The sequence below is a fragment of the Zeugodacus cucurbitae genome, chromosome 3, assembly GCF_028554725.1.
Source record: "Zeugodacus cucurbitae isolate PBARC_wt_2022May chromosome 3, idZeuCucr1.2, whole genome shotgun sequence".
Classification (NCBI taxonomy): domain Eukaryota; kingdom Metazoa; phylum Arthropoda; class Insecta; order Diptera; family Tephritidae; genus Zeugodacus; species Zeugodacus cucurbitae.
In genome coordinates, this window is record NC_071668.1 from 42,819,102 (window position 1) to 42,843,647 (window position 24,546).

General features: G+C 38.3%; 1 protein-coding gene and 1 long non-coding RNA gene across 6 annotated transcripts in view; one reads left to right on the top strand and one right to left on the bottom strand.

Annotated features, from left to right (window-relative positions):
* Positions 1 to 24,546, bottom strand: part of LOC105219738 (uncharacterized) — a 127,175-nt gene that overhangs the window by 74,083 nt on the left and 28,546 nt on the right. The gene's annotated exons all lie outside the window — the stretch shown is intronic.
* LOC114805075 (uncharacterized) overlaps positions 1 to 24,546 on the top strand; it is a 52,265-nt gene that overhangs the window by 26,202 nt on the left and 1,517 nt on the right. For 3 of the 4 annotated variants that reach the window (XR_008470168.1, XR_008470171.1, XR_008470170.1), the window contains exons 3-6: positions 22,272 to 22,828; positions 22,915 to 23,637; positions 23,760 to 24,011; positions 24,078 to 24,493. This is a non-coding gene — a long non-coding RNA (uncharacterized LOC114805075). The remainder of the gene's footprint in view (positions 1 to 22,271; positions 22,829 to 22,914; positions 23,638 to 23,759; positions 24,012 to 24,077; positions 24,494 to 24,546) is intronic. The other variant, XR_008470169.1, reaches the window with a different exon arrangement.

Below are 24,546 nucleotides of genomic sequence, written 5' to 3' on the forward strand. Positions count from 1 at the left end.
TTCCATGTAAATCCATATGTTTTATTGAAGCAAATAAATGAATGAATTTTTTAAGTTTAAAAATGCATTTAATATTATAAAAACAGGTAATTTATGTATATATTTGGAAAAGTAAATTATTCGAAAAAGTAAATTACTCAAAATACCAATCGATTTACTTTTCGAGAGTATACTGTAATAAGTTTCGATAGATTTCATCCAACCATGCTCAAATTGTTAGTCTCGCCTGCTATCCTTGTTTACAATGGAATAACTATAATAGAAAATTCGAGTTTGGATAAAATATTTTTTCCGGAAAAATAAATAATAAAAGAACAAGTAAGGAAAGGCTAAGTTCGGGTGCAACCGAACATATTATACTCTCGCAATTTATTGAAGAATCTTACAAACATACAAAAATTAACCATAAATTCGGCATAAAATTTAATACAATAACGAAAATCAGCATATATACTATATAAGGGCTGAGGTAATTCTTTCATTTTCACCAGCAGGGTACATTATATCCAAGACTATACGCTCATTTAATTTTGCTAAGATATCTCACATATTAACCAATACATATATGCGGAATAAAGCCCACCGTATTTTTGAAAAACCTATAATTAGGTATATGGGAGCTAGGAGATGTTATGACCCAATTTTAATATTTTTTTTAACAGAACACTATTATCTGGGGCCTTGAAAAGTTATAGTCCGTTTTCGACAATTTTTTCACAAGTGAAGTCAGAGATGATATGTACTATTTGTGTAAAGTTTTATTCCACTATCTTCATTGGTTCCTTATGTATCCATGATAAAGTGAAGGAATCAGATGGAATACAAATTTGAGTTATAAGGAAAGTAGTAGTGGTTGTGAACCGATTTCGCCCATTTTTGTAATCCGTGTAATCAGGGTGTAAAGAAAATATTATATACCAAATTTTATTGAAATCTGTCGAGTAGTTCCTGAGATATGGTTTTTGACCCATAAGTGAGCGATGCCACGCCCATTTTTCATTTTGTGAAAAAATCTGAGTGCAGCTTCCTTCTAATATTATTTCTGTGAAATTTTGTGTTTCTGTCGATTTTCGTTAGTGAGTTAACCCACTTTAGGTAATTTTCAACCTAACATTTGTATGGGAGGTGGGCGTGGTTATTATCCGATTTCAACTATTTTCATGATGTCATATGTAGAAGTTCACGTAAGTGAGAAAAGTTTCTGACTGCCATTCACTTGGGAGTGGCCAGGAACGATTCTTTTGCATGTGGCTCAAGCAGCTCACGACTTCCGGACTTAGACCAGTAGCCAACAGAAATCCGTCTGGAAGCGAGCTAAAGTGAGAAGGCGATTCCCGCTAATACGGTAGGGTTTGGGACCCACCACATAAAAACGAATAGCCAATGAATAAGAAGAAACAGCCTCGGATGAGACACCCCCCTTTTGATGACGATCACAGATCCGGACCCTTAATTGGGAAGGTGCCTCTGCCCAGCTGGTTGATGTCCTCGTAAGAGTAAAGGCTGACATCACCCCAATCCAAGAAATGCGATGGTCGGGACAAGGACGGAAGAAGGTGGGTCCTTGTGACATCTACTACAGCGGCCATATAAAGGAGCGCAAATTTGGTGTAAAGAAGGTGTCTTTGGCACAACAGTCGAAAAATTCAGCCTCCATGACGAAACATCACCAAACGGTCTGAGGCTGATCGACTTTGCCAGGGCCCGAAATATGGTCGTCTGTAGTACTAGATTCCAGCATAAGAAAATCCATCAAGCAACTTGGCTGTCCCCGGATCGAATCACTCGCAACCAGATCGATCATGTAGTGATAGATGGACGACATGTCTCCAGTGTTTTTCGACTCGGACCACTATCTTGTAGCAGCCAAGATACTCACCCGCCTCTGTGTCGAAAAGCGCACACGTCAACAAACACAATGAAGGTTCGACATCGAGAAGCTGCAATCACAACCGACAGCCGAACGATTTTCTACTCGACTTGCACTCCTGCTCTCTGAGAGCACTCATCAGCATCTCGGTATAAAGGAACTGTGGGTTGGCATATCAAACTCCTTACGTACAGCTGCAACCGAAACCATTGGCTTTCGGAAAAGTCAACAAAAAAACAGCTGGTATGATGAGGATTGTCGTCTCTCGACTCTCGATTGTCGTCGATGTTGCGATCGACCGCAACATGAGCGGGATGGGAAAGATACCGAGAGCTGAAGAGGGAAGCGGGACGCATTTGCAGACAAAAAAGAAAGAGGCCGAAATGCGTGAGTATGAAGAGCTTGCCGAAAGGGGTAATGCTCGAAAATTTTACGAAAAGATTCGGCGATTAACTGAAGGTTTCAAGACCGGAGCACACTCCTGCAGGACCCCCAAAGGTGATCTAGTTGTTGATGACCAGAGTATACTGTGTTTGTGGAGGGCCTGCTGAATGGCAGTGAAAGCACAACACCAGGAGATGGCGAACCCGATTCCCTAATTGACGACGATGGAACAGATGTTCCATTGCCCGACCGTGAAGAAATTAGAATAGCAATTACCCGCTTGAAGAACAACAAGGCGGCGGGGGCCGATGGATTACCGGCCGAGCTGCTCAATTACGGCGGCGAAAAACTGATAAGGTGCTTGCATCAGCTTCTTTGCGGAATACGGTCGGAAGAAAACATGCCCGACGATTGGAATCTCAGTGTACTCTGCCCAATCCACAAAAAGGGAGACCCCACAATTTGCGCCAACTTTCGTGGGATAAGCCTCCGTAACATCGCGTAAAAGGTTCTGTCGAGCGTACTGTGTGAAAGATTAAAGCCCACCGTCAACGAACTGAAAGGACCTTATCAGTGTGGATTTAGACCTGGAAAATCAACAACTGACCAGATATTCACCATGCACCAAATCTTGGAGAAGACCCGTGAAAAGAGGATCGACACACACTATCTATTTGTCGACTTTAAAGCTGCTTTCGACAGCACGAAAAGTAGCTGCCTTTATGCCGCGATGTCTGAATTTGGTATCCCCGCAAAACCAATACGGCTGTGTAAGCTGACGTTCAGCAACACCAAAAGCTTCGTCAGGATCGGGAAGGACCTCTCCGAGCCGTTCGATACCAAACGAGGTTTCAGACAAGGTGACTCACTATCGTGTTACTTCTTTAACCTGATGCTGGAAAAAATAGTTCGAGCCGCAGAGCTAAACAGAGAGGGTACAATTTTTTATAAGAGTGTACAGCACTGGCGTACGCCGATGATATCGATATCATTGGAAACAGCACCCGCGCCGTTAGTTCTGCTTTTTCCCGCCTGGATAAGGAAGCGAAGCGAATGGGTCTGGTGGTGAACGAGGACAAGACGAAATATCTCCTGTCATCAAACAAAAAGTCAGCGCATTCGCATCTTGGCTCCCACGTCACTGTTGACAGTCATAACTTTGAAGTTGTAGATAATTTCGTATACCTAGGAACCAGCATCAACACCGATAATAATGTCAGCCTTGAAATCCAACGCAGAATAACTATTGCGAACAGGTGCTACTATGGACTGAGTAGGCAATTGAAAAGTAAAGTCCTCTCTCGACGAACCAAAACTACACTCTACAAGTCCCTCATCATTCCCGTCCTATTTTATGGTGCAGAAGCGTGGACGGTGTCAGCATCCGATGAGACGGCGCTAGGAGTTTTCGAGAGAAAGGTTTTGCGGAAGATTTATGCTTCATTAAACATTGGCAACGGCGAATACCGCAGAAGATGGAATGATGAGCTGTATGTGTTGTTCGACGACATAGACATAGTCCAGCGAATAAAAAGACAGCGAACGAAAGTGCGCCAGCTCTGAAAGTTTTCGATGCAGTACCCGCTGGTGGAAGCCGAGGAAAAGGGAGACCTCCACTCCGATGGAAGGACCAGGTGGAGAAGGACCTGTCTTCACTTGGTATTACCAATTGGCGCCAAACTGCCAAAAGGAGAGATGCGTGGCGCGCTGTTGTGGACTCGGCTATAACCGCGTAAGCGGTGTCTACGCCAGTCAAGAAGCAGAAGAAGAAGTGGTGGGGTACGTAAGAGAACCGACTGCATAAAGTTTGGTTTATATAGCTTTATGGTTTGCGAGTTATATATAAATAAACGATTTGTGAGCGGGGCCACGCCCACTTCTCCAAAAAAACTACACCCAAATATGCATCTTCCTAGTGCGATCCCTTATTCCAAATTTTACTTTTATAACTTTATTTATGGCTTAGTTATGACACTCACGTGTTTTTGGTTTTCGCCATTTTGTGGACGTGGCAATGGTCCGATTTCGCCCATTTTCGCATTTTCGAAAGTAACCCTCTCACTGCCCCAAGGAACATGTGTTCCAAGTTTCATTAAGATATCTTAATTTTTACTCAAGCTTGCACAGACGGGTAGACGTCCGGATTTCAAATCTACTCGTCACACTTTGGTATATTTGACTCTATATCTAACTCGTCTAGTTTTAGGTGTTACAAACAACCGTTATGTGAACAACTATTATACTCTCGTAGCAACTTTGTTGCGAGAGTATAAAAATAAATGGCTTCATAAGTGTTAAGATAAATATGTCGCAGAGTGTTCAACGGTTAAGTACTGGTTTGCTGAAGAAGTATTGCGAATCAATATTATTAACATATCATATTTGTTAATATCATTAACATATCAAAGAAAAAGCTTTGTGTGTGATCGCTGCTGCTTTTTAATTTTTCAAAGAATAACCTGACACTTACAAAAGTATATCAGATTAGCGGCAATGAACAAAGAAATATGGATACAATTTTATCCACCGTATAGTTGTTGCCTAGTGAACGCCATACAAAGCATTCGGTGATCAAGGTTTTATTCATATTTACACTCTCGCAATAATGTTGTTAAGTTGTTTGGTACACATATTTCTTGGCATCATGGGAACGTTGCTTTCGAAGATGGACGAAATCGGACCACTGCCACGCCCACAAAATGGCGAAAACAGAAAACACATAAAGTGCCATAACTAAGCCATAAATAAAGCTATGGAAATAAAATTTGGTCTGAAGGATCGCACTATGAGGGGCATATTTGGATGTAATTTTTTTGGTAAAGTGGGCGTGGTCCCGCCCCCTACTAAGTTTTTTGTGCATACCTCGCAAACCAATAGAGCTATATAAACCAAACTTTCTGCAGTCGTATTTTTTAGCCACTTCTTAATGCAGTCCAAAAATGAAAGAAATCGGATAATAACCACACCCACCTCCCATACAATAGTTAGGTTGAAAATTACTAAAAGTGTGTTAACTCATTAACGAAAAACGTCAGAAACACTAAATTTCACATAAGAAATGGCAGATGAAAGCTGCACTCAGATTTATTTACAAAATTATGGGTCAAAAACCATATCTCAGGAACTACTCGACCGATTTCAATGAAACTTGGTTTGTAATAGTTTTCCTACATCCCAATGATATGTTGTGAAAATAGGCCAAATCGCTTCACAACCACGCCTACTTCCTATATACCAGAACTTTGAAGACAATCTGAATCGTTTAGTTTACAATATATAAAGTAAGTACTAGTGAAGATATAGGTGCAGAACTTTGCACAAATACTATGTTAATAGTGTGGCAGCCCCATTCTAAAAATCGCCGAAATCGGACCATAGGTGTTCAAGGCCCCATATATCGAACATTAGGACCTTGGTGCTTCTATCCTAATATTAGGGTTTCCAACTTTCAATGGACTTTATACAATATATGTGACGAATATGTGGGTCAAATTGTGTATTATATAATACAAATAAAGTTAAATAAATAAATTACGAGAGAATAAAATGTTCGGTTACACCCGAACTTAGCCCTTCCTTACTTGTTTTATTCAGTGTTTAAAAATTGCCGGCAATTTCATTTCAATTGCTTTTGCTTAGAATTCGCAGTCGAAGCAGAGGCAAAAATCAAATAGCAGCAACAGTCGCCGTTTTCATTTTTTTGCTTCTTGCTTTGCTGTTGCTTTCGATCATGATCATAAGTCGTAGCAACAGCAAGTGTCGACAGTCTGCAGTCGTCGGCAGCCGCTGTCAAAGTGTTGTTCAAAGAAACGCTCAAAACCGAACCGAGCGCAAAGCTGTTCTGAAGTGTTTTTTGCCCATTGATCAGCGTTACGCTCAGCTTCCACTCTGCGCTGCCGGAAAAAATTCGTATGAAAATATACGCGCACAGTTTTGAAGCTTATTTCCCGCATTCATCAACTTTGCGCTCGGCTCGGCTTTGAGCATCCACTCTGCAGGCACACTTATAGAAGATTGTACCTTCTCTATTTAGCTCTGCAGGTCGTATTATTTTCTCCAACATCAGATTAAAGAAGTCATACGATAGTGAGTCACTTTGTCTGAAAGCTCGTTTGGTATCGAACGGCTCGGAGAGGTAAGGGCCTCTGATCCTGACGGAGCTTTAGGTGTTGCTCAACGTCAGTTTACACAACCGTATTAGTTTTGCAGGGATACCATATTCAAACATAGCGGCATAGAGGCAACTCCTTTTCATGCTGTCAAAAGCAGGTTTAAAATCGTCACACAGATAGTGTGTATCGATCCTCTTTCCAATCGTCGGGCATGCTTTCTACCGACCATATTCTGCTGAATCGTTTACTGTACAATATACAAGTAAAGCGCTAGTGAAGATATCGGAACAGAACTTTGCACAAATACTGCATTTATAGTACGGCATTTCCCTTCTAAAAATCACCGAAATCTGATCATAACTTCTCTTAACTCCCATGTACCTAATATTAGGGTTTCCAACTTTTAATGGACTTTATAACATATGTATATATGACGAATATTTGGAACAAATTTTGTCTCATATTAATAAAATTAAATAAATAAATTGCGAAGCAATAAAATGTTCGGTTACACCTGAACCTAGCCCTTCCTTACTTGTTAACATTATTTTTTGGGATTCACATGTCTATCTCCAGCATGGTAAACGTATCAATAAATAATATTACTGTGCGTTATTATCGATTGAAATATAATATATGAGATGATTTTTGTTAACGTAAGTTAAAAATAGTCCGTCTATCTGTTGGAGGAAGCGTTAACTTAATTAAAAACAAGTAAGAAGTGCTAAGTTGTAACCCAACATTTTATACTCTCGCAATTTATTTTTTGATGTTATTAAGCCAAATTCACATCGTATGTCAAACAAAACGTGTAACAACAAAGAAATCTTCGAAAGATAGAGAAATAGCATATATATTTTGTTTGTGAGAGAAACCAAAGTCCTTACCAATGGAAGAGCCCAGGAGAACCAAGACCAAACAAAAGCACGCAAAATTCGACCATTTTCAAATCACCTTATTTTTTAACAGACCTCGTACATGTTCGTATCGATTTATTTTACTCACATTATCTCTCTTCTCTTGTTGGAGAAGTCGTTCTTCAAACATAAGTTCAGCTAAACTTGGTACAAGTAAGACACCAACTTTGTTGTGCATCGACCACTGGTGTGTTCGACGTGGTTGAGTCGGAAGCATCATACGATGTGCAACCAATGTCATTTTTAAACTTTGAAATTCTATTTAATTTTCTCTTTAAAAGTTCTTATTTTGAGTTATATGTATTATGTTAATAAATGGATTTAATGCGTACATCACTATACGATGAATTGTCCTAAACTAATAAGCAGTCGCTTGAGTTAAGAGTAGTTCAAAATACTAATAAAAAAACAAAAAAAAAAAAAAACATTTTACACGTATACCAAATACGAAAAAAATCATCTTTAGCAGTCAAGTTCACCAGCGATTTGGCTAAAAAATATACTTTCTCATTCATGTATTTAGATCACAAAATTTTTGAAAAAATGTGATAACTTTAGTAATTAAAGTGTTATACTTCCATATTTATTATTAGATACTCACGAAACAATGTACGTGTATAAAAATTTTAATTTTGTGTGTGTATGGTATATGTACCCGGATATGCACATGTACATTTATAAGAACATATGCGTGCTATTGACATTTACTACATTTTGTCACAGACACTATGTTATTTATTAACTTCAAAAGGTCGAAGCTAAGCCTTAGTACTACTATTGCTATGAATTATTAGGATTTTTTGTAATATTTATAAGTACATAAAGCACCTGCTCAACTTTTACACAATAACCTGGTTTTTATGTTTTTCTTCAAAGTAGGGTGTTCGGTTTTCTTTTGAGAATAATATACAATATGTACATCAACTCTTACATTATTTTAAGTATGAGTGGTAATCTAACTAAGTACTTGCCTGAACTTAACCTTTCATTACTTGTTATAATCTCGCAACAAAAGTTGCTAAAGAGAGTATTATAGTTTTGTTCACATAACGGTTGTTTGTAACACCCAAAACTAAACGAGTTAGATATAGGGTTATATATACCAAAGTGATCAGGGTGAAGAGTGGAGTTCAAATCCGAATGTCTGTCTGTCCGTCCGTCCGTCTATGCAAGCTGTAACTTGAGTAAAAATTAAGATATCTTGATGAAACTTGGCACACTTATTTCTTGGCACCATAGGACCACTGCCACGCCCACAAAATGGCGAAAACCGAAAACACATAAAGTGCCATAACTAAGCCATAAATAAAGCTATGGAAATAAAATTTGGTATGAAGGATCGCACTATGAAGAGGCATATTTGAATGTAATTTTTTTGGGGAAGTGGGCGTGGCCCCGCCCCCAAATAGGTTTTTTGTACGTATCTCGCAAACCAATAGAGCTATATAAACCAAACTTTCTGCAGTCGTTTTTTTTAGCCATTTCCTTATACAGTCCAAACATTACAGAAATCTTATAATAACCACGCCCCTTCCCATACAAAGGTTAGGTTGAAAATTACTAAAAGTGGTTAGTGAGCTAACCAACAACGTCAGAAACACTAAATTTCACATAGGAAATGGCAGATAGAAGCAACACTCGGATTTTTTTACAAAATGGAAAATGGGCGTGGCGTCGCCCACTTATGGGTCAAAGACCATATCTGAAACTTGGTTTGTAAGCCATAAATAAAGCTATGGAAATAAAATTTGGTCTGAAGGATCGCACTATGAGGGGCATATTTGGATGTAATTTTTTTGGTAAAGTGGGCGTGGTCCCGCCCCCTACTAAGTTTTTTGTGCATACCTCGCAAACCAATAGAGCTATATAAACCAAACTTTCTGCAGTCGTATTTTTTAGCCACTTCTTAATGCAGTCCAAAAATGAAAGAAATCGGATAATAACCACACCCACCTCCCATACAATAGTTAGGTTGAAAATTACTAAAAGTGTGTTAACTCATTAACGAAAAACGTCAGAAACACTAAATTTCACATAAGAAATGGCAGATGAAAGCTGCACTCAGATTTATTTACAAAATTATGGGTCAAAAACCATATCTCAGGAACTACTCGACCGATTTCAATGAAACTTGGTTTGTAATAGTTTTCCTACATCCCAATGATATGTTGTGAAAATAGGCCAAATCGCTTCACAACCACGCCTACTTCCTATATACCAGAACTTTGAAGACAATCTGAATCGTTTAGTTTACAATATATAAAGTAAGTACTAGTGAAGATATAGGTGCAGAACTTTGCACAAATACTATGTTAATAGTGTGGCAGCCCCATTCTAAAAATCGCCGAAATCGGACCATAGGTGTTCAAGGCCCCATATATCGAACATTAGGACCTTGGTGCTTCTATCCTAATATTAGGGTTTCCAACTTTCAATGGACTTTATACAATATATGTGACGAATATGTGGGTCAAATTGTGTATTATGTAATACAAATAAAGTTAAATAAATAAATTACGAGAGAATAAAATGTTCGGTTACACCCGAACTTAGCCCTTCCTTACTTGTTTTATTCAGTGTTTAAAAATTGCCGGCAATTTCATTTCAATTGCTTTTGCTTAGAATTCGCAGTCGAAGCAGAGGCAAAAATCAAATAGCAGCAACAGTCGCCGTTTTCATTTTTTTGCTTCTTGCTTTGCTGTTGCTTTCGATCATGATCATAAGTCGTAGCAACAGCAAGTGTCGACAGTCTGCAGTCGTCGGCAGCCGCTGTCAAAGTGTTGTTCAAAGAAACGCTCAAAACCGAACCGAGCGCAAAGCTGTTCTGAAGTGTTTTTTGCCCATTGATCAGCGTTACGCTCAGCTTCCACTCTGCGCTGCCGGAAAAAATTCGTATGAAAATATACGCGCACAGTTTTGAAGCTTATTTCCCGCATTCATCAACTTTGCGCTCGGCTCGGCTTTGAGCATCCACTCTGCAGGCACACTTATAGAAGATTGTACCTTCTCTATTTAGCTCTGCAGGTCGTATTATTTTCTCCAACATCAGATTAAAGAAGTCATACGATAGTGAGTCACTTTGTCTGAAAGCTCGTTTGGTATCGAACGGCTCGGAGAGGTAAGGGCCTCTGATCCTGACGGAGCTTTAGGTGTTGCTCAACGTCAGTTTACACAACCGTATTAGTTTTGCAGGGATACCATATTCAAACATAGCGGCATAGAGGCAACTCCTTTTCATGCTGTCAAAAGCAGGTTTAAAATCGTCACACAGATAGTGTGTATCGATCCTCTTTCCAATCGTCGGGCATGCTTTCTACCGACCATATTCTGCTGAATCGTTTACTGTACAATATACAAGTAAAGCGCTAGTGAAGATATCGGAACAGAACTTTGCACAAATACTGCATTTATAGTACGGCATTTCCCTTCTAAAAATCACCGAAATCTGATCATAACTTCTCTTAACTCCCATGTACCTAATATTAGGGTTTCCAACTTTTAATGGACTTTATAACATATGTATATATGACGAATATTTGGAACAAATTTTGTCTCATATTAATAAAATTAAATAAATAAATTGCGAAGCAATAAAATGTTCGGTTACACCTGAACCTAGCCCTTCCTTACTTGTTAACATTATTTTTTGGGATTCACATGTCTATCTCCAGCATGGTAAACGTATCAATAAATAATATTACTGTGCGTTATTATCGATTGAAATATAATATATGAGATGATTTTTGTTAACGTAAGTTAAAAATAGTCCGTCTATCTGTTGGAGGAAGCGTTAACTTAATTAAAAACAAGTAAGAAGTGCTAAGTTGTAACCCAACATTTTATACTCTCGCAATTTATTTTTTGATGTTATTAAGCCAAATTCACATCGTATGTCAAACAAAACGTGTAACAACAAAGAAATCTTCGAAAGATAGAGAAATAGCATATATATTTTGTTTGTGAGAGAAACCAAAGTCCTTACCAATGGAAGAGCCCAGGAGAACCAAGACCAAACAAAAGCACGCAAAATTCGACCATTTTCAAATCACCTTATTTTTTAACAGACCTCGTACATGTTCGTATCGATTTATTTTACTCACATTATCTCTCTTCTCTTGTTGGAGAAGTCGTTCTTCAAACATAAGTTCAGCTAAACTTGGTACAAGTAAGACACCAACTTTGTTGTGCATCGACCACTGGTGTGTTCGACGTGGTTGAGTCGGAAGCATCATACGATGTGCAACCAATGTCATTTTTAAACTTTGAAATTCTATTTAATTTTCTCTTTAAAAGTTCTTATTTTGAGTTATATGTATTATGTTAATAAATGGATTTAATGCGTACATCACTATACGATGAATTGTCCTAAACTAATAAGCAGTCGCTTGAGTTAAGAGTAGTTCAAAATACTAATAAAAAAACAAAAAAAAAAAAAACATTTTACACGTATACCAAATACGAAAAAAATCATCTTTAGCAGTCAAGTTCACCAGCGATTTGGCTAAAAAATATACTTTCTCATTCATGTATTTAGATCACAAAATTTTTGAAAAAATGTGATAACTTTAGTAATTAAAGTGTTATACTTCCATATTTATTATTAGATACTCACGAAACAATGTACGTGTATAAAAATTTTAATTTTGTGTGTGTATGGTATATGTACCCGGATATGCACATGTACATTTATAAGAACATATGCGTGCTATTGACATTTACTACATTTTGTCACAGACACTATGTTATTTATTAACTTCAAAAGGTCGAAGCTAAGCCTTAGTACTACTATTGCTATGAATTATTAGGATTTTTTGTAATATTTATAAGTACATAAAGCACCTGCTCAACTTTTACACAATAACCTGGTTTTTATGTTTTTCTTCAAAGTAGGGTGTTCGGTTTTCTTTTGAGAATAATATACAATATGTACATCAACTCTTACATTATTTTAAGTATGAGTGGTAATCTAACTAAGTACTTGCCTGAACTTAACCTTTCATTACTTGTTATAATCTCGCAACAAAAGTTGCTAAAGAGAGTATTATAGTTTTGTTCACATAACGGTTGTTTGTAACACCCAAAACTAAACGAGTTAGATATAGGGTTATATATACCAAAGTGATCAGGGTGAAGAGTGGAGTTCAAATCCGAATGTCTGTCTGTCCGTCCGTCCGTCTATGCAAGCTGTAACTTGAGTAAAAATTAAGATATCTTGATGAAACTTGGCACACTTATTTCTTGGCACCATAGGACCACTGCCACGCCCACAAAATGGCGAAAACCGAAAACACATAAAGTGCCATAACTAAGCCATAAATAAAGCTATGGAAATAAAATTTGGTATGAAGGATCGCACTATGAAGAGGCATATTTGAATGTAATTTTTTTGGGGAAGTGGGCGTGGCCCCGCCCCCAAATAGGTTTTTTGTACGTATCTCGCAAACCAATAGAGCTATATAAACCAAACTTTCTGCAGTCGTTTTTTTTAGCCATTTCCTTATACAGTCCAAACATTACAGAAATCTTATAATAACCACGCCCCTTCCCATACAAAGGTTAGGTTGAAAATTACTAAAAGTGGTTAGTGAGCTAACCAACAACGTCAGAAACACTAAATTTCACATAGGAAATGGCAGATAGAAGCAACACTCGGATTTTTTTACAAAATGGAAAATGGGCGTGGCGTCGCCCACTTATGGGTCAAAGACCATATCTGAAACTTGGTTTGTAATAGTTTCCTTACATCCCAATGATATGTTGTGAAACTAGGCCTAATCGCTTCACAACCACACCTACTTCCTATATACCAGAACTTTGAAGACTATCTGAATCGTTTACTTTACAATATATAAAGTAAGCACTAGTGAAGATATCGATGCAGAACTTTGCATAAATACTGCATTTATAGTGTGGCGGCCTCATTCTAAAAATAGCCGGAATCGGACCTTAGGTTTTCAAGGCCCCATTAATCGAACATGAGGACCTCGGTGCTTCTAACCTAATATTATGGTTTCCAACTTTCAATGGACTTTATACAATATATATGACGAATATGTGGGTCAAATTGTATATTATATAATACTAGCAGACCCGGCCACACGTTTTTGTGGCTAAGGTATACATTAAATTAAGTTGGTCCAATCTTGGCTTCGGCGACGATATTGATTACTCGAGGTTGATTTATGTTACGCAGCATGATTACAACTCACACTACTTTTAATTGCAAAGTACAGGCAATTTTAAATAGTTTGGGATAATTGACTACGTCATCCTGGTAGCTGTGTCAACTCTCTTGGACCGAAATTCTAAATTGTCGCATTAAGATCATCGATATATTTTTTTACCACCAATATAGGTCATTCAATCAGTCATTTATGGTTATCATATCAGGAAAACTTCTCTTTCGAGTCAATGAAGTGACAGAAATCTGTTGGAAATGTTATTAATCCATCGAGGTGTCAACTGCCAACTATTTCTACAATCGCAATTTGGTATTGTTGCAAAAACACTCATATGTTAGTTGTTAATTGGCGATTCTTTATGTGTCGCCACAAATTAAATGATTTTAGGCATGCGATTAGCCCGTCAGTAACAGTTGATCCAGGAATAATTGGAAGAGTCTGGCGTAAATCACCTACTAACAGAATCCTGGCTCCACCAAAAACGTTCATCGACAATCAAGATCTTTTAAAGTCCTGTGCAGTACCTCCAACGACTTCATGAACATTTGGAAAATTTTCGTTAAAGCGCTATTTTTGACGATTTTGCTGACTGGTGTTTCGTTCATTTGCAATTTAGGAGTAATTTCAAGGCCGAATGTGCCGTATGTTTGCCTACTAACAGGTGTCAAGTCGCCCCTATTCCCGTTAACCTTGGTGGTGAAAATGAGTGAAATTGGTTCTGGAATTACATCAGCCCTCATATACTATATATGATGATTTTCTATTGGACTTTATGTCGAATATATAGGTAAAATTGTGTGTTATCTTAATAAAATTACATCAATAAATTGTGAGAGTATAAAATGTTCGGTTGGACCCGAACTTAGCCTTTCCTTATTTGTTACAAATTGTTTTGGGCTATCGACACAACCTTATACAATTGAACAATAACAAAAATATTTTAACAAAGCAACAATGACAACCTTCAAATTATAATTTTTTGTTTTCTCTTTTATATTTTTCTTGTCAACTCGAATAAAATTCTCTTATTATTATCTTCCTCGAAATTTTTTCATATTTACTCACTTTCTAATCTTTTTCTGGCCTTCCACGAATATTTCAAGACTAAAATTAGCCAGATCGGTTTGGCCGTTCTCGTTTTTTTGCGGCACAAACGAACAGCTATTCATTTTTATACCATTTTATTATCAAGCGACAATTATTTTTAATTCCGCACAGGACCATTCAAAAATTTCAAAATTTTTAACTCGTGATATCTTTTGAATGGTATGTCAGAATCTAATAAATCAAAAAGTTATATAAAGGTTTTGAAGCGATCTTAAATAATAAATCATTTATTTCGATAAGGATTAATACTAAGGTATAAATAAAGAGCCTTTTTAAGTAGTGGTATTTTAATTAATTTTTTATATAAAATCGCTTATTGTGACAAAACTATAATAGTTAGAGATATGATGTCGCGACATTTTTTGCAGATAATGATAAGTTCTACAAAATTGTAGTACATCACTTTGTTATATCTTCAATCGTTTTCGCAGTATTCGCGATTAAAGAAAGTTTTTTGGTATTTTTTTTACATTATCGGAGTTTTGGTAAGGAACCATATTTTTTTTTTAAACTAAATATAGCCTAACAAACAAACAAAAAACAAACATTTCCTCTTTATAATATTAGTATAGATAAATAAAGTTAAATAAATAAATTGCGAGAGTATAAATTGTTCGGTTACACCCGAACTTAACCCTTCCTAACTTGTTTCAATAAAAGGTTTGTGAATATTGCTATTTAAAATTGTTTGAAGCATTAATTTAATACAATATTATAAAAATGTATATTTTCCACAACACGCGAGCGCGCCGAATGTTTGCTTGATGACAGGAGATATTTCGTCGTGTCCTCATTCACCACCAGACCCATAAGCTTCGCTTCCTTATCAAGTCTGGAAAAAGCAGGACAAACGGCGCGGTTGCTGCTTCCTATGATATCAATATCATCGGCGTACACTCTTATGGAAGATTGTACTTTCTGTATTTAGCTCTGCAGTTCGTATTATTTTTTCCAGCATCAAGTTAAAGAAGTCACACGATAGAGAGTCATCTTGTCTGAAGCCTCGTTTTGTATCGAACGGCTCGGAGAGGTCCTTCCTTCGTCCTGCTCAACGTCAGTTTACATAGACGTATTAGTTATGTAGGGATACCAAATTAAGACATAGCGGCATAGAGGGAGCTTCTTTTCGTGCTATCGAGCTTTACAATCGATGAAAAGGTTGTGAGTGTCGATTCTTCTCTCTCTGGTCTTTTCCAAGACTTGACGCATGGTGAATATCTGGTCCATCGTGGATTTTCCAGGTCTAAAGCCACTCAGTTCGTTGACGGTGGGCTTAAATCTTTCACACAATACGCTCGACAAGACCTTATATGTGATATTGAGGAGATTTATACCACGGTTGTGGGGTCTCCCTTTTTATGGATTGGGTAAAGCACACTGAGATTTCAATCGTCAGGCATGCTTTCTTCTGACCATATTCTACAAAGAAGCTGATGCATGCAACTTACCACTTCTTCGCCACCTTTGTTATTCTTCGAGCGGGTAATTGCAAGCGATTTTCTTCATGGTCGGGTAATGGAACATCTATTCCATCGTCATCGATTGGGGAATCGGGTTTGCCATCTCCTTGTGTTGTACTTTCACTACCATTCAGCAGATCGGAGAAGTGTTCCCTCCATAACCCCATTATGCTCTGGACATTCGTTGCCAGATTACCTCCTCGGTCCCTACATGATATTGCTTCGGTCTTGAAACCTTCTGTAAATCGCCTCATCTTTTCATAAAATTTTCGAGTATTACCCATGTCGGCCAGCTTTTCAAGCTTTTCATACTCACGCATTTCGGCCTCTTTCTTTTTACGTCTGCAAATGCTTCTCGCTTCCCTCTTCAGCTCTCGATATCTATCCCACCCCGAACGTGTTGTGGTCAATCGCAACACTGCGAGGTAGGCAGTCTGTTTTCTCTCCACTGCGGAACGACAATTCTCATCGTACCAACTGGTTTTTTGGCGTTGCCGGAGACCAATTGTTTCGGCTGCAGCGGTATGCAATGAGTTTGAGATGCCGTTCCACAGCTCCCTTATATCGAGATGCTGATGAGTGCTCTCAGAGAGCTGAAGTGCATGTCGAGTAGAAAATTTCGTGCCTGTCTGTTGCGATTGCAGCTTTTAGACGTCGAACCTTGTTTGGGTTTGCTGGCGGTGTTCTTTGCTGCACAGAGGCGAGTGCGTATCTTCGCTGCTACTAGATAATGGTCCGAGTCAATATTTGGTCCTCGGAGATACGCACGTCTATCACAACGTGATCGATTTGATTGCGCGTGTTTCGATCAGGGGACAGCCACGTAGCTTGATGAATTTTTTTGTGCTGGAATCTGGTACAACCATATTTCGGGCTCCATCGGAGTCGATCAGCCTCAGGCCATTTGGCGAGGTTTCGTCATGGAGGCTGAATTTTCCGACATTTTCCGACTGTTGTGCAAACACAAATTCTTTACACACCCTTGCGCTCCTTTATATGCCCGCTGTAGTAGATGTCACAAGGACCCACTTTCTTCCGTCTTTGTCCCGTCCATCGCACTTCTTGTATGGCGGTGATGTCAGCCTTTAGTTGTATGAGGACATCAACCAGCTGGACAGAGACACCTTCCCAATTAAAGGTCTGGCAATTCCAGATGCATGCCTTCAAATCGTGATGCTTAAAACGTTTGCAGGGGTCATCTTCAAAAGTGGGGTTTCTCTTCCGAGGCTCTGTTTGGTCTTTCATTGGGGAGGTTTTTTTATGTGGTGGGTCCTAAATCTTCTCACATCTCGCCTTCTCACTTTAGCTCGCCTTCAAACGGATGTATGTTGGCTACGTAGAGGATACTTGGTCTAAAACCGGGAGTCGTGAGCTGCTTGAGTCATATACAAAAGAATCGTTCCTGGCCACTCCCAAGTGAATGGCAATCAGAAACTTTCCTGACTTGCGTGAACTTCTACATGTGACCCCAATATCTGGGGCCTTGAAAATTTATGGTTCGATTTCGATAATTTTTAAATGAGTGATGTCACACGTCAAATACAGTGTGCCCCTCCCCGTGATTCTCTGCACGAAATTTGGTTTTTATAGTTGTTCAGAGCAGCACCTCATAATCAGAGTGTTCAGAGCATCACCTTCTAACTAAGTGGCATCACTTACTACTCTGTTTAATTTTATGCCCACAGCAATCCTGTGCATACAGAACATAAAACAATGTAAATTAGAACGCTAATGCACAAATAAATCTCTTTCGCGTTCATAACGTGAACAAAACAACAACTTTGGTATTGTCTTTTATTTTGTTATTCTTCGCAATTCGTTCGGGCGCAATAACTCTTGCGTGACGACAACAATTGTCATTGCATATTTGTTGCTTTATATCAGTACCGGTAAAAAATCACCAGATTGAACAGTTGGTTTTTCGTAGTTGCTATTTTCGTTGTTCGTGGTTTCCACCTTTGCCGTGCAAATTACACAGTGGAAAATTCGCGAACTTCAACTGTTCTTTAGAGAAATAATTTTGTATTGTACTTAAAGGACGCTGCGCTTGTCACCTTTCAATCACTTGGGATGCGTGATGAAAATTATACAATCGCAATAAATTTACTTTGTCAAAGATTCGATAATTGACGTTTAATATTTCACGCACACATTCAAGAGCTTTTCCGATAACAGAGAGTGAGAGTTGACAAGAAAGCAGATGAGCTACGAACGTGGACAAGGTAGTATCACATGTTCGAGCCTTGCATTCGTTGGGTACCTTCGAGCAAATAGCAGATCGCTTACTACAATACATCGCTGCACAGAAATTGGAAGCCGAAACTCATGCATTGTGCGAAGAGAAGGTCGGAACCTGGCGAATGCTCATTGAAGCATCATACTATTCTGCACTTCAATCAAATTCACCACTAACACCTGGTCCATCAGTAACCTCACCTAGTCCACCACAGCCAGCCGCTCTCGTCACAAGGACATCGCATTTTCGCTTACCCTCATCTCAGTCACGCTCTGGTACAAATGAATGTGTGCTACTGGTAGCCGCCATTATCTTCGTTAGCAACAGTGTTGGATCGCTTGTACCATGTCCTGCGGTCCTCGATTCTGCTTCACAAGTCAACTTTATAACAACGAAACTTGCAAATCAATTACAACTCAAGAGATCCAAATCATATTTTTCAGTTTCGGGTATTGGAGATTCAGGATTCATCAATTCTGTCAAGCAAAATTAGCTGATGCACTTTTTCGTTTTCGTTCAAATCCAGTAGCTTTAACTGGAGACATTTGCAAAATGTATCGGTGTATTCAAATCACCGCTCCTGATGATTACTTGCAGTGTATACTTTGGAGTGACGTTCCAAAGGATGAAGTACAAGTGTTCAAACTTAATACGGTTACATATGGCACGAAATCGGCATCTTTTTTAGCCATTCGCCCCATGCATAAACTTGCGATTGATGAAGCAGTTTCATACCCTATCGGAGCACAAGTTGTTTTACGCGACATTTACGTCGATGACTTAATCACCGGCGCTGATACCATTGAAGAAGCTAGACAAATCATGGAACAAACGTCTGGAGCATTAAGTAAGGGTAATTTTAAAATCAGAAAATAGTGTTCAAATAAACCCGAAGTACTAACCAATGTGCCGGACACCGACAAAGAGAAGCTCATCAAATTCGACGATGGAAACGTTTTTTTTTTTTTTTTATTCATATTTTCGTTTACTCCTCGTAGAAAAATTGTAAAATTACTAAGCGATCACTTTTGTCAGTTGTAGCCCAAATCTATGATCCACTGGGTCTAATTGGACCCATAGTAAGCAAGGCAAAAATATTCCTCCAGCGACTATGGATTGAGAAGATCGATTGTGATGAAAGTTTACCAATGGCTTATCAATCATCATTGATGCAACTTTATAAGGAATTTCGTAGTATAGGAAATTTAACTTTTCCTCGATATGTGGGATTCCCAAATGCTAGCTTGGAGTTGCATGCTTTTTGCGACGGCAGCCTTTCAGCTTATGGCACCTCTATCTACGTCGTCTCTCATTTATATGGGCACACTTCTGCCACATTACTCTGTTCGAAATCAAGAGTTGCTCCGCTAAAAACGATAACAGTTCCTAAACTGGAGTTATGTGCAGCTGCACATCTGGCGCAAGTAATCCATTGTATTTATAATTTACAATTTTCAGCTGTTCATTCTTTTGCTGGTCGGATTCTACGACAGTATTGTCATGGAGAAAGGAGGAGCCTGCAAAATTTAATGTTTTTGTCGCAAATCGTATTAAAAGCATATAGCATTTGACAAATGGCATTGAGTGGTGGTATGTACCAACACATTTGAATCCTGCAGACATTTTGTCGAGAGGGGCATCACCCAAGGACCATTCTGGTGCGCTCAATACAAAACACGTTCAACAAGGAACTTGGTATTTGCTTCGTATGGTGCAAACAGTGAATTTTGCTTTTGAATATACTAACCTCAAATATTCTCTGCCAATAAATAGTTCCAGCAACCTGGCACCATTGTCACGATTTTTAGTTTCATTTGAACTTTTTCGAGTAGGAGGTCGTTTTTATTGAATTTTGAATCTCAACATCCAATCATTTTACCGAAAGGACCCACTTACAAGATCCATGATACTACATTTTCATCATAAGAATTTACATACCGGACCTCATGCATTACTATCTGCGATAAGACAACAATATTGGCCACTCGGCGGTAAAAAGACAACATCATAAACAAATGCGTGCGGTGCTTTAGATTGAGATCTAAAGTATGTGAGCAGATCTTGGCAAACTTACCAGTGGACCGCGTACGACCAAGTCGAGCTTTTCTAATTAATGGAATTGGATATTGTGGATCGTTCTACTAAAGATCTGGGGTAAGAAGTAGACCATCATCTAAGTACTACATAAGTCTCTTTATATATTTTACCACGAAGGCAGTACATATGGAAGTTGTAAAGGAACTATCTACTGCATCGTTTCTTGTCGCATTGCGTCGTTTTTATTGTACTCGTAGCAAACCCGTGGTCATTTGGTCTGATAACGCAACAAACTTTGTAGGAGCAAAAAATGAATTGGCAGAGTTACAACAACAATTTCACAAGCAGCATCATGTTGAAGCTGTTAATCGTCAGTCAGTGCCTTATAGAAGGGATTGATTGGACGTTTATTCCACCGAGATCTCATTTCGGAGGCCTTTGGGAAGCCTCTATCAAGATAGTGAAATTTCATTTCTGGCGAATAGTTGGTTCATCACTACCCACTTTTAACGAACTTAGCACTCTCATATGCCAGATCTCATCAGTCATTAATTCTCGACCACTTTATCCAATACAGAAAATCCTGATGATTTAGATGTTCTTACACCAGCCCACTTCCTGATAGGCGCTCCGCTTACATCTATACCAGAACCAGATCTATCAGCAATCAACACCAATCGAACCGATTGGAAGAGTGACTAAGGTGTTCGTTGGGAACGATTCTATGGTTCGTGTAGATGAAGTCAAAACAGAAAGTGGTATCTGTAAACGACCCATCTCAAAATTGTGCGTTCTTCCTAACGATGATATGGGTGGTGATATGATCCGCCATCGGGGGAGTATGTTCAGAGCAGCACCTTCTGACTAAGTGGCATCACTTACTACTCTTTTTTTTTATGCACACTGCAATCCTGTGCATACAGAACATGAAACAATGTAAATAGAAACGCACAAATAAATCTCTGTCGCGTTCGTAACGTGGACAAAGTGACACTTTTGGTCTTGTTTTTTTATTTTGTTATTCTTCACTATTCGTTCGGGCGCAAAAAAACTTGCGTGACGACAACAATAGTCTTATTTGGGGCTTAGTTATAGTTGTTTACAGCTTTTCGTTTAACACCATTTTTTGGGCTTGGCAATAGTCCGATTTCGATTTTTCATCAGCAATACCAAACTTCTCGCGGTGCCAAAGAATATGTGTACCAAGTTTTATTAATATATCTCAAGTTATCGCTTGCACGTACAGACAGTCATCCGGATTTCTACTCGTTTCGTCATCCTGATCATTTTGATATATTTAACCATATATCTCACTCGTTTAGTTCTATCACTTACAAACAACCGTTATGTGTATACAACTATTACTCCCCATGCAACATGTTGCGAGAGTAAAAGAAAGCAGCTGATGACGACTCTATAGTGCACATTTTACCTTTGATAAATAATTAATGTTGTGAAAAAGTCTTGTGAATGAGTTATGTTATTATTATTTAGAAACTTCATACAAACCTTAAGATATCATTTCATTCTAAAAGAAACCATGTATGTACATTAATTGCTACCCACCAAGTCGCAACTAATCGAAACTCCAATCCGTTGAGAGAATTTGCATGCAAACTAATGCATAGCGGCCTTGTAAAAGTTTAAACCTTATAAGTAAGAAAGGTTGAATGATCGGGACATTTCTAACTTGGCCTCAAGAAGCTAGTAGAAAATTAAAATAATAATAATTTTACCGTTAGTTGACTTTCTTTAAAAATCTTGACCTCTTTAGGCCAATTTAAGCTAAATTTTTTATATAGCATACATAGAAGCCATCTGATTCTTTCTCCTTACGATATCATATAAATAAAACGTCAATAAAGATATTGAAGTAAATGTTAACATATCCGGCAAATTTAAGTTATATCCTAATGAAATTTAGTAAATTATGTGAAAATAATAATTGAGACTCAATGTGGTTTAGGGCTAAAAATTAACGAAACCGGATGTGAATATTACAATAAGTATACATACATATATGGAGGATACATTGGATGGGACAGACTCCTTACAGACCATTGTCTCTATATTGGCACTGGTTTTGTTTTTATGGGTTAGATGTAAGTAATTGGTGTAAATTGAGATGACTCACACTTTACGCGGATCGGCTTTGAGGACACAATCCCATAAGAACAATAAATCCAGTAGAAATAGTGCCTTCGGCGATTGGCGGCTATATAAGGTGGGTCTCGAAATATAAAGGGCTGCAATAAAGAAGTCCAAGAGGGCTTTAAGAAGAATATTTTGCGTATCTGCCATCATCAGGAATTAAGAGCATTCACGTTTTGCACTCTACGTTCGAAGTATCCCTTAGAGAGCTTCAGAAGGACTGTACAAATTTCTGCACAAACACAATTTCGCAAGGGTATTGAAATTTTTCGAACCCTTCAATTCAGTGAACCTAACCTCTCAGCTATACCGAACAAACGTTTGCCCAATGTTGATATTCCGTGCACAGAAGTGGTTTCACCATCAACACAAGTAAGACTGAGCTAGTTTTATTCAGTAGATTTTATAACATATCATGCAACTACTATTCAACTATAATTAATGGTTCATCTCTTCAGCCCTGGAGAAAGCGATGTTGGTTCGATGTCTTCTAGTAGGGATTTGAAATTGTCCATGGCAAAATCTTTTAACAAGTCCAACGCTACTAGGATTAATTATGTAAATGTTTATGAGCCATTTTGATTTTTCGCTAGACTCAAATGGTAAGACCTCAAGTGTCGTCATTACGGGAGAAATGTGAGTTATCGAACTAAGACTGTAGGTTGGCGAGTTTGCCACAGCCAAATTACCAAGTTACACAGCGAAAGCTGCACGTCGAATAGCTCCAATCACACCAGGCAGATAAAGATTTCGCAACTCGATAGATATCCACCACACGTCAACTTCTTGAAATGACCCAAGAAAAACAGATCGACACGCACGGTCTTCTTGTCGATTTGAAAGCTGCATTCGAGGCTATGTAAAATGACGATCAGCGTTACTACTAGCTCCGTCAGAATATGATCTCTCCGAGCCGTTCGATACCAAACGAGGTTTCAGACAAAGATCGAGCGATTTCTTTAAAGGACCGCAATGGCACTTTTTGGGAGTACGATGTGGCAAAGATGGATTACATAAGGTTTATGGAAAATTTTCGCCTTCCTCTATCGAGCGATTTCTTTAACCTAATGCTTGAGAAGATAATTCGCGCTGCAGATCTTCAAATACCAAATATAACATCAACCACGAAATCAATAGGAGGATCACTGTTGCCAACAGGCTTGCTATCACGCACTCAAAAGGTAATTGAAAAGCAGAGCCCACTTTCGCAAAACGCTCTGTAAGCTGGGCACTCCTTATAGTCTAGACAGACGGCAGAGTTAATTCGGATTAACTGTACTTTTAATCAGTTCCAATTTTGTAGGTGACATATGGTCATAATAATAATATTTTCAGTGTTATACAGTGATACAATAAAAATGGAAAGACGGCGAATATTAAGGTTGTTAGCAGTCCAATTTGTTCAAAACCACTTTTTAATACAAAACAATTAAATACACTACTTCTAAAACTCCATCGGAATATGAGATTCATTAATGAAATGCAACAAACGATAGTACAAACTAGTACCGCAGTGGCGTCTTTCCAGACACTCCAAAGAAGGGCCTGGAAATTTGTAAGTTTAGTATTTTGTATTTCGATTATATATATTTATATATCCCTCATATGTCATAATTAAAAGGACCGCAATGGCACTTTTTGGGAGTACGATGTGGCAAAGATGGATTACATCAGGTTTATGGAAACTTTTCGCCTAAACAAAGAAGCTTTTAAAAAAGTATACCAAAAAGTTCAGGAAATCATGTTCAAAAAAGAGTGGCCTTGTATGCATTAGGTTGGTCGGCAGAATATCGAAATTGTACTGGACGTTTGCAACGCTATTTTCAAAAATTTAGCGGATTACATCAATAGCTATCCCCCAAGCCAAGAAGAAATAAATAAAAATGTCCAAGGCTTTAAGCAACTTGGTTTCCATCAGTGTTTCGGAACAACAGCTGGCTACCACATTGAGGTTCAGCCGAAAAAAGAAGACGCTGTCAATTTCTATAACTATAAAGAGTGGTATTCCATTGTTCTGTTAGCAAGTTGCGACTATAGGTAATTTTCATTAATGGTTTATTTAAAATATGTATTCAAATTATTTTTCTCTA